Below are 11,498 nucleotides of genomic sequence, written 5' to 3'. Positions count from 1 at the left end.
CAAGTACACCTACTCCAGATTTGGCCAACCGATCGCGCTCGTTTGGAACGAATTTGCTCGGGATTCATCCAATCGGTCATGCCCCAAGCCATAGAAAACTCGCCGCAACACGCCGAACAGGTTCCGTACACAGGGTCCAGTTTTACCAAGAGTACATATTATGTACTCTTGGTTTTACCTGTCCAAAGCGAGCTCAATACAGTACCGTGTGGACTTTCACATGTGTGGAAGCTTTTTGCAGGTCGCGCTATAACCCTAGTTCACAGCATGGTCTGCACGCAGCACAGGAGTACATGTAAAAGCGAGATGCACCGACAAATCTTGTCAATTGTGATAGATCTACATTGCACACATGTACCTAGAAGAGCGAACATGAGTGTGTGTGTGTGTGTGCGCGTGTGTGTGTGTGTGTGTGTGTGTGTGTGTGTGTGTGTGTGTGTGTGTGTCTGTTCAGGTACAGAAAGAAAAGGTTGAGGCGTAGAACCAAAGATAATGTCATACTGATCAATTTGACATACATATTGCGGGTCGTGAATGCCTCCCTGTATGAAGTGGTATCATGTCATAATGGCATGGATTCCGTTGCACCAGGGACATCCGGTAAACTGACAGCCTGACACTGGCTTGACTGTAGCAGTTTGTACTAGTTTCGGTACAACAGACTGTCAGTGGTACAAGTAGTCAAACCACATGCACGGGATCTCCTGTGACTTCAAGTCTACGTAGCTGAAATACTGAGCGTTACGCATAAAGCTACCATCATATAGCCAGAATTGCAGAATTGCAGTTTACAAACTACAGAGACATCTAGACTACAGTGTGCCCCATGATGGCATGAGCAGACTGAAAATCAAATCATTCCACCATGTTCACACTTGCACACTATGCCCTAGAACAGCTTGGACTAACGCTAAACGTGAAACAAAGTGCAAAAACACATGGGATTTACCCAAGAGTGTGCGACTCCTATCTTGAGGTACAATGGACATAACGACAGTGGAATTATTTATTGGCAGAGGTATGATCAAGTGCACAAGTGCACAGGATCTGACACATTAATTCATGTTTTCTTGACTCTGCAGAAATCTCCTACCATGTTTCCGCCAATTTCGACAAGAGTGGCTTTCCCTCTTTCTATGGTACGTCAATCATGCGCACTTAGGTTGCGTCTCTTTTGTTATGTTCACCTGTTTACCTCCCTGTTCTTCAACTCTCTCACACTAATACATCATGTAAATAATGAGTGTCTAAAGTTTAATCACACACAGCTACATTGTAGAGATTTTAGTTCCAGGATGGAATGTACATTTTATAGATTCTACAGTGAGTGTATGAGTAGTGCAAAGTGGTGTAAGCAGTCTACACGATCTACGTACCCAAGAACTGCTGATACATGTACGGGTACATGCATATGGTTTCCAGTGGTGCATTTGCGAAATTTAAGTGTTCACCCCGCTCCCTTCGCCTCCTGGATTTGCCCCATGCATATGACATTGCTCGTCTGGGCCAAGCTTGGGGTCAGCAGGTCAAGATCGTGATCGTAAGCGCGAGTTGCCTAGGCCAGGGATCACGTAAAACTTCCAAATCCAGGGTCGAAACACGCATCGTTTTGGGTACTTTGATCCTGTATTGTCTCCCTGTGTATGTATGCTACGACTCCTTGATAAAACTATACACAAGTAGCTGTAGCAATTGATACTCTGAACCATGTGCCTTATCGCAAGTACACTGCAGCAGAAATATATATATGACCCTTTCCCATCAGTGGATACAAAGGAAATGAAGTGAAGAAAATCAGAAGGGTGATATCAAGAGTGCATAAACACTGTTTATGCACTCTTGGTGATATCAATAGACGGGGTGGGGGTGATAGTTGACTGACCAATGACACTTAGCAATGTTGCTACTGTGTGTTTTAAACTTTCGTCTCCTAAATTCAAGTAACACGTGTTGGTTCAAAAATGCAATCACAACTGGTCAATGAAAGTCTTACCATAACATTTCCCACAGTATCAATAGTGACTGAAGCAGCCACTGACGAACAGTGGTTCACTGGACTCCTCATTCAGAGGACACATAATCTCACCACCGGTGCACCTGCCATCATAGCAGATGGTAATTTCGTAGCAGAAAACAATTACTTTATTAAAATAATTGATGTAAACAAAATGTACTTCAGAGTACTAAATATCTGTGCACTGAAATACTTTCATTCGCCTCTGTTTAGTTATCAACACAGCCATAACTACAGCAGATGAGCAAGTTCCGCCGCGCATGTTGCACGCTGTTTGCAATACATGTTCATGTACTGCCAAAGTGCCAATAGCTTATAAAATATTTTTTCCTTGTTCAAGCCTACACGATCGAACATACTGTCTCAGTATGTGCAGCCTGGTTGAACATGATCACGTCACTGACTGTCACGTCATGTCAGGCTAGCTGCAGGGCCGAGGGAATCACTCAGTCGGGATGCACGAATGACTATGTAGTATCAAGAGTACATGAAATCTGAGGCGGGAAATGGCGTAGTGCGTACAACTGAGCTGCAGTTGTGCAGAAAGAGACCTGCTTGAATCCTGCTTGTACGCACTACATCACTAAAATGATGTAATCACGGAATTTCGCCGTGACAGCAACCCATCCGAGCTGCACACTCTGGTTTTCATGTACTCTTGGTAGTATGTACATGTACATGACACCTCACACCTGTCATGTGACTGTGTACAAGTGGTGTATATGCATGTACGTGTGGTCTTTTCAAGTTTTTGAATCGAAACTTTTGCTTGTCTGCATGCACTGTATTGGACGTCTTTTTATAAAAATTAAAATATTAGCCTTGGCATTGGGTCGTGCATTCTGGTTGAGGATACTATCTGCTTCAGTACCTGCGTCGTCGCGACTCTATTAATTTTGGGAATATTGTTGTGGCTGTCTTTGGCATGAAGAAGTTGGCGTATGGCCTCTCCTGTCTGTTCACGAGTGGAAAGTAAAGTGCTTAGACTGGAGAAACAACTCCTCATGCTGAACTATCTGTGCATTTGTATCCATTCTACGGTCTCCTTATATCTTTGGACTAGTTCTCTACTGGCTTTGAAGAAAGCAGGTAAGATGCTGACTAAACTGCTTGTATCGGTTATGCTGTATCGAGTGGAGTGAATGCTTGCCCAGTCTGACTATGATGCGGAATTTCGTTCGATTCGTTTCAGAACTATGTCAGCTTGCAATTATATAATTTCGAATATATATTTTGCAAATAGGTGGTTGTGTACAGATCCAAGTGCCATGTTTCTCAGCGCCAATTTATTATAATGACTGTGTGTATGAACATCGTCTGTTGTGACTATGACTGTACAAGTATTGACTTTCCGCTGTACTGTATCACGCTGTACTTGATCACGCTGAACTGTACTGCGCTGTACCTGATCGCGCTGTACTGTATCACGCTGTACTTTTTCACGCTGTAAATTACCATGCCTTACTTTTTCGCGCTGAGTTGCGGGCGTTGTACTTTACCGCGCTGATAGTCATGACGCTGAAGAAGCTGACGCTGTGAAATCAGGTATTGAAGTGCTGGCGCTGAAATGTATCTCGCTGAAACGGTCGCGATGAAATGGCAAGTCGCCCTTTGAATTTCTCTCCCCTCTCTCAGGGAGAACTATTATGACCAGCTTCTGGCAGTGACTAAGTACAAATGGGGGGGGGGGGGGGGGATGTGGATTACTCTGCGTAAAGAGGGGGGGGGGGGGGGAGATGCGGCTTGCACTCCGTAAAAAAGCTGGGAGATGTGGACTGCACTCTATAAGAAGGGGGGGGGGGGGAGATGTGGCTTTCATTCCATCAAGGGGGGGGGGGGGTGCGGGGTTGAAGCTCGGGGTGAAGCAGTGACGTCAGACTTTGACGGCCTCTTGGCTTGCACCCCATAAAGAAGGGGGGGGGGAGGGGGGCTGCGGCTTGCGCCCTGTAAATACAGTGCTTTTCAGTGTCCTTGGTCTTTCTTGTGCTTGGTTCTACTTCCTTTCAGAAGATCCACCGGCATACCTCAGGAAACGTTCTCCTCACCTCCAGAAGCGCCGTTCATATCAATATTCACAGCCATACTTGTTCCTGTATTGCCAGCTGCTACATTCTGTGATCCAATGGAAATTCTACCAAGTGAGTATCCGCTGCTCCAAAAGAGATTTCGAATAGTTCAAAGTTCTACTATAGTATATTTTTTAAATCCACTACAAAGCAGCATGTCTGGAAGCTGATCCGGATTTTTGATATACGAATTTCAACTTGCATATTTTCAAGACCTTTGATATACTCTCAAATGTGTGTGCGTGTGTGTTTGGTATGGGGGGGGGGGGGGGGTGCTGTACAGTGAAACCTGTCTGAGGCGACCACTCAAGGGATGAGAAAAAAGTGGTCGCTGTGGCCACGTGGTCTCCAGGTTCAGTGGGTCACGTGACCATATCCACATGTGATACGTCATTTTGATCAGTGTATCACAGTGCACACACCTATGCTACTCTAGCACCGCACGACTCATAATTATTATGCCTAGGCCCTCAGACCTGTCAAGTGTCGTGCATGCACCATGCACATCTACACTTCCTGCACTGTTGTGTAGATCTACTATGCTTGGTGCACCATGCAATGCATACATTTACATGTGCTAGCACTGTGCAACGCGGTCGCCGGTGGGTGGTCGTCGGTTGCGTTGAGCGAGTGGTCGCCTCATCCGAGCTGTTTTGAATGTGAATGCGTCTGTGACAAGGAAAAGTGGTCGCCATATCCGAGTGGTCACCTTATCCGAGTGGTCACCTTATCCGAGTGGTCACCATATCCGAGTGGTCACCATATCCGAGTGGTCACCATATCCGAGTGGTCACCACTACAGGCTTTACTGTATGTGTTAGCAACCCGCTCTAATATGAAGTGTTACTTCACTGGGGCAGGACAGAATGCAGTTTTTCTGCACCTTGTCCTCACCCACTGACTGCATGCAGTGTGGTGAGCCCATATGTGCGATCATTCCCAAGTCAATATGAAACAAGGATGTTTCTGGCAGTGACTAAGTACAAATATGTGTGCGTTTTCGTGTGTGTGTATGTGTGTATGTGTGTGTGTGTGTGTGTGTGTGTGGTACGTGCATGCTCGTGTAATGTGTGTGTGTGTGAGCAAAGGTGTGTACCTGTTTTTGTTTGTCTGTATGTGTGTGGCTGTCGGCTTTTTCATTTCACCTCTCATATGTCACGGTGCATGTATATAAGTGTGCACATGTACATTTTCTTTTTCTTCACGAATATCGCCTGTGCTAGGTTGTCTGTAACTCAGTCTGAGTCTACTTCATGTGAAGTATGAGTTGCTATTGGCAGGCATTATAAGCCAAGGACCATCTACTCTGGTAAGTTAATAACGCTTTCTCATGTTATGCTTCAAATGCAAATGTTGTTTCAACAACATTCGCTGCTGCTGATGATGCTGCTGCCGAAACGTTTTTCATGAAAGCACAAACCAATAAGTATATGAATGCAGGAAGAGCATAAGATGGAAAAGAGAACAGCAATCAAACTCTGCTGCTGTTGCTTCTGCTGGTAATGTTGTTGCTACTGCTAGTGCAGATTTGACGGCTTGCACTCCATAAAGAGGGGAGATACGGCTTGCACCCCTAAAGAGCGGGGGGGGGGGGACGGGGAGATACGCCTTGCATCCCGTAAAGAGCGAGGGGGAGGGGGATGCATTTTTCACTCTGTAAAAAGGGGGGAGATTGCACTCCATAAAGAGGGGGGGGGGAGAGATGTTGCTTGCACTCCGCAAGAAGGGGGGGGGGGGGTGATTTGCACTCCGTAAAAAGGGGGAGATGTGGCTTTCACTCCGTAATGGGGGATGCGACCTGCACCCCGTAAAGAGGGGGGAGGAAGTAAAAAGTGGGGGTGGAGGAGATGTGGCTTACACCCCATATAGAGCCGGGGGAGATGCGGCTCTCACCCCGTAAATAGGAGGGGGGGGGGGTACGATTTGCACTCCGTAAAAAGGGGGGGATATGGCTCTCCGTCCGTTAAGAGGGGGGGGGGGATGCGGCTTGCACTCCGTAAAGAGGGGGGGGGGGGGAGATGCAGCTTGCACCCCATAAAGAGGGGGGAGATGTGGATTTCACTCCGTAAAAATTGGGAGATGCAGATTTCACTGTGTAAAGAGGGGGTGGGAGATACGGCTTGACTCCGCAAAGAGGGGGGGGGGGGGGGGGGAGAGATGCGGTTTGCACTCCGTAAAAAGGGGGATATGTGGCTTTCACTCCGTAAGGGGGGGGGGGGGAGAGATGCGGCTTGCACTCCGCAAAGAGGGGGGAGATGCGGTTTGCACTCCGTAAAAGGGGGGAAATGTGGCTTTCACTCCGTAAGGGGGGGGGGGGTGCGACTTGCACCCCGAAAAGAGGGGAGGGGATGCGGCTTGCACTCTATAAAGAGGGGGATATGCGGCTTGCACTCCGTAAAGTTGGGGGGGGGGGGGATGCGACTTGCACTCCGTAAAGAGGTGGGGGGTGCGACTTGCATCCCGTAAAGAAGGGGAGGGAGATGTGACTTGCACTCCGTAAAGAGGGGAGGGGAGATGCGGTTTGCACTCCGTAAAAAGGGGGGATGTGGCTTTCACTTCGTAAAGAAGGGGGGGGGATGCGGCTTGCACTCCGTAAAGAATGGGGGGGGGGGGGGGGATGCAGGGGGTTGCAGCTCGGGGATATACAAATTTGAACTTGCATATGTTCAAGACCTTTCCTATCCTCTCAAATGTATGTGCGTGTGTTTTTGGGGAGGGGGGAGTGCTGTATGTGTTTGGTTTGCGTATCCACTCTAGATTAGCAACCCGCTGAAGTGTTAGCAGTTTTTTCTGAACCTTGTCCTCACCCACTGACTGCAGTGTGCTGCGCTGTACTTGATCGCGCTGTTACTTGATCGCGCTGTAAATTATCACGCCTTACTTTTTCGCGCTGAGTTGCTGGCGCTGCACTTTACTGCGCTGATAGTCATGACGCTGAAGAAGCTGGCGCTGTGAAATCAGGTACTGAAGTGCTGGAGCTGAAATGCATCGCGCTGAAACGGTCGCGCTGAAGTTGCAAGTCACCCTTTGAATTTCTCTCCTCTCTCTCAGGGAGACCTATGTGACCAGTTTCTGGCAGTGACTAAGTACAAATGGGGGGGGGGGATGTGGATTGCTCCCCGTCAAGAGGGGGAGATGCGGCTTGCACTCCGTAAAGAGGGAGTAGGGTGGCGCACAACCCTGGAGCTATTCACAGGGTGCAAGTTTTGTATCCGGGTTTTTGTCACGTGACGTGATGCTCTGCCGTTGCAGAGCAGACCCCATGGACTGGAGTTGGACAATCTGGGCTGTTATGTACTCTTGATGATAATAATTATGGTGTTTGCTCGTCAAACTCAGGACGCATGAATCTATCGTCCGTTGCTCGGCTTCAATTACCTTATGCAAGATGTAGAAGATCTTTGCATTTTGATCTGTCGATGCATGTTCGATCAATGAGCCGAATGGCCACAAAATTCTGAGGTCCTCGGAAACAATCCGCCATGGGCCACGGGAACACTGACTTGCATTCTTCGTTAGGCCGGGCCGTCTATAATAATCTCTCCATTATACAAAACGAAAAAGTTTCATTTATGGGTGTGTGTGTTGGGAGAGTTTCGTTTTGAAAAAGATTGATAGTCGAAACATCAATCAATCTATTCTAGCTGTCAAGTCAATCTATTTTTCGTTTGGGGGGGGGGGGGGGATTTTGTTCTGTGAAAATCATCGATAATGCCGGATGGCTCCATTGGAATATGCACTCTTGATGGTACAGAATGATTTGAGGTTGTAAATTGTAGGCTAGATTTGGTTCTCCTTCGTTTGCACGTCACACACATTGCACGTGTTGTGTTAAAAACTTAAAATACACTCGGTGTGTATGTGAACTCACACCTCTGCATACTCATGGGGACAGAACACACTACTCTATGTGCTTGCATCCATTTTCCAGCTATTGTTGAGTCTTGACAAGCAACATGTGCGCAACACAGGGAAATGCTCCACAAAGTACTGAATACACTCAGGCGTATGTGTGTGTGTGTGTGTGTGTGTGCTTGTGTGTTTGTGTGTGTGTGTGTGTGTGTGTGTATGTGTGTGTGTGTGTGTGTGTGTGTGTGTGTGTGTGCGTGCGTGCGTGTGTGTGGACTGTCATGATTTGTGTGGCTGGACCTTGGAGGGTTTCACCCACACAATGTCGTATGGCATGGCCATTCGGTGTGCATGTGATGCGCATCCTAATCTCTTTATTGTGTGTGTCTATGTGTGTGTGTGCGTGTGTGTGTGTGTGTGTGTGTGCGTGCATGCGTGCGTGCGTGCATGAACGTGTGTGTGTGTGTGTGTGTGTGTGTGTGTGTGTGTGTGTGTGTGTGTGTGCGTGTGTGTGTTTGCAGATTGGCCAGGTTCACCAGCAGTGTTTTCGTGAAGTCCTGAAAGAGGTCTTGTTCGCAGACAGCACGGGCACACAGCCTCGTCATGGACTTGGGGCGTCAATGGCTGCATATGGCAGCTGCTAGATTGTCTGCAAACTACATCTCACAACCTCAGTGGATCCAGCTTGCCCAGTATTGGAGAGAATCTGATGATCTTAGCCATCCAAAACCACCAAGCCAACTCAAGTTGAGAGTATTTGCCTGAACCTGTCATCGTAAGTTCCGTCATCATAATAACTTGTCTGATCACAGAATCACTGTCTCGCTTAACAGCTATCATCGCTTTCGGGAAAGAGCATTCCCAAAGGTGTGTTGGCGTGTGTTGCGTTGTCTGATGACTGTGTGTGCAGCAGCAAAAAACACAGTCAACTGTTCAGCTGCGTGAAATCGTACCCTGCTGCAGCTGTTGACTTCATGTACAGCTGCAGTGATGTTTACATTCTACTTCCTCCGTTAACAAAAACTTCGTGATGGATTTGGATGGATATGAAAACGCTTAGAACAGGTCAAGAACAGTTTGTATCGACTACAAATCACTGGACGAAGGTGATTAAGCCTATGTACAGCGTCGTTACAAGAGAAACTGTTGGCGGAATGAGCAGAGAGTTCAGTTTGCGTCGCTTTCGCTCGATTAATTTTTTGACCTGCGTCGCTGTCGTCATCTGCTGCACGCGAGTCGTCATCTGCTGTACGCGAGTCGTCATCTCTCTCGAATCGTTGTTCAGCTCGTTTCAGCCTTGCCTCGGCTTCTTTGATCACACTCCGCTTGATGTCGCCGTCGTTAAAGTAAGTTTGCTTTCAAGCTGCGTGATCCGCCGCGATGGCGATTACTCGTTTCCACCAGGGAGGCGTGAAAAATATTTTACGACTCCTGGTTTCATCTTCGCTCTCCAGAACTCCGCAAAACGAGGAGTAAAGGCACAGCCAAACTGATTCTATTTTCTCTAATGGATACCAGCACTGAACGGCAGCGGCTAGCAAGTCAAGTCGACTTTCTTTAGCCACGAGACTCGCATCGGACTGGAGACTTCTGAAAAATGCATGGTCATCAGTATTCGAATCTGGGCTTTGCGCAGGTTGAACAAGAACTTGAGTTCAGAATTATTTTCAATGAGCCGTGCGATCGGAGCAGCTCTTTGGCCTTGTTCACTCGCTCATTGTGTGGGCTCGCTGCTCCGTTCTATCGCTCTCTATCACTCTCCAAGGTACTCAGTGCTAAAGTGGTAGAGAGGCCAAGCAGCGCAATATCCCCTCGGAGAAGTGGTATTTCAGTTTCGCTCGCCATGACTGTCATCACCTATGTTTCCACAGCGCAACCATCGATTCCGCTCGGCTGTTTTGAAAGGTCGCTTTCCTTGCATCGTACCTCTGTCATGGCATGCCAGGGAAGGCCAAGAAAGTGATTGCGACTCATTTCACGGCAGTTTGTGCCCAAATCAGCCCCTCAAAATTCCATCACGAAGTTTTTGTTAACGGAGGAAGTAGTTTTTAAAGTGGCTGCTACGTAGCACTTTCTGCAATGCTTACATGTTGTACTTGTAACACTGCTGCTGCTGCTGCTGCTGCTGCTGCTGCATGTTGTACTGAGCGGACGTATGCACTGGTACATCAATACTGTGTTACTTGCTATACTGGAAGTGCAGTGGTGCCAACCTATCATGAATATTCAGTGATTGGTATACTGTGGCACTGCCCTTGCCATCACTTCTCAGGGTCCGCACCACTCCTTGAATTCCTTGAAAGTCCTTGAATGTCAAAGCCGGATTTGAAAGTGCTTGAATATCCTTGAATTTTCGTGTGGGTGCTTGAATTTTTGAAAAAAGTGTGTTTTTCCTTGATTTTGGGTTTGAATGCGGTAGATCTACTCACGTTCATGCAGTAGGTCTACGCGCACTGCTGGGTACCCGTAACCGGTACCGTAGTCCGTAGATCTAGTAGTGACACTAGTACCAAGAGTGGATCCACTCTTGGTACTACCAAGAGTAGATAAACAAGAGTGTGCAACTCCGGATCTCTTCTGCACAATCTGCAGATACCCCCGCCCACGGCGGAATTTTTTGTTGACGTCACCTTTTTTCAGAGAAACGCGGACTTGGCCGCAGAGCAGTGTGAGAGCACGTGCTGGGCACAGACATGTCCGGCCAAGTGCACGAGGGAAACCTCTCCAAAAGGCTCGCAGCGCGTGCGTCGTCGAAAAGATTACGTCAACAAAAAATTCCGCCGTGGGCCAACCCATCCGCGAGTTGCACACTCTTGTTTATCTACTCTTGGTAGTACTGATAGGGATCTCAGCGCGTGAGCTGCGCAGCCTGTTTGCGCAGGTGAGATTTTCGATCCCAAACGCGTCCAGTGCAGAAACCCTGAAAAATAACATTTTTTTCGAAATAAATCAAGTTGAAGAAGACGATAGAAATGGCTGAATATTGCGTCCAGGAAAGCACGTTCTACGGCCATTTCCAAGCTACCTATCTCCCAGGCACTCTCTCAGAGGAACTATGGAGGGTCAAAGAGCACAATAGTTCACTCTTGGACGCAGCGTGAACACCTCTTCTTCTGAGCGCGATGTCTTCTCTCTGAGTGATAATGGCGGCGATGTTCCAACCAACGGTTAACCCACCAACTAATGTCCTTGAATGTCCTTGAAAAAATGGGGTTTGGGGCCCTTGAAAACCCTTGAATAATATTTTCATGACTTGGTGCGAACCCTGACTTCTCTAGCCAACTTGCAATGCATGATTGTGTTCTTTCTGTGTGTTTCTCTGCAGTCCCTGCCGTTCTTTTGTTCTGTGTGTGTGTGTGTGTGTGTGTGTGTGTGTGTGTGTGTGTGTGTGTGTGTGTGTGTGTGTGTGTGTATGGTGAAGGGTGTGTCATCAGCTAATGCTTGGCTGACTAGCTACACTCCCCAGCATGCACTCTCATACTTGACTCGAAGGCAAAGTGACTGAGTAGCCATGGTAGCTGCTATCTTGTTAGACTGTGTGCTAGTACTTGTGTTCTTGGCATGACAGG

General features: G+C 47.7%; 1 long non-coding RNA gene across 2 annotated transcripts in view; it reads left to right on the top strand.

Moving 5' to 3' along the window:
* Window positions 1-11,498, top strand: part of LOC135826416 (uncharacterized) — a 131,179-nt gene that overhangs the window by 114,095 nt on the left and 5,586 nt on the right. For both annotated transcript variants that reach the window (XR_010555280.1, XR_010555282.1), the window contains exon 10: window positions 8,451-8,704. This is a non-coding gene — a long non-coding RNA (uncharacterized LOC135826416). The remainder of the gene's footprint in view (window positions 1-8,450; window positions 8,705-11,498) is intronic.

This window comes from Sycon ciliatum, chromosome 10, assembly GCF_964019385.1.
Source record: "Sycon ciliatum chromosome 10, ocSycCili1.1, whole genome shotgun sequence".
NCBI classification, from domain to species: domain Eukaryota; kingdom Metazoa; phylum Porifera; class Calcarea; order Leucosolenida; family Sycettidae; genus Sycon; species Sycon ciliatum.
This window is presented reverse-complemented; position numbering and strand designations above follow the sequence as displayed.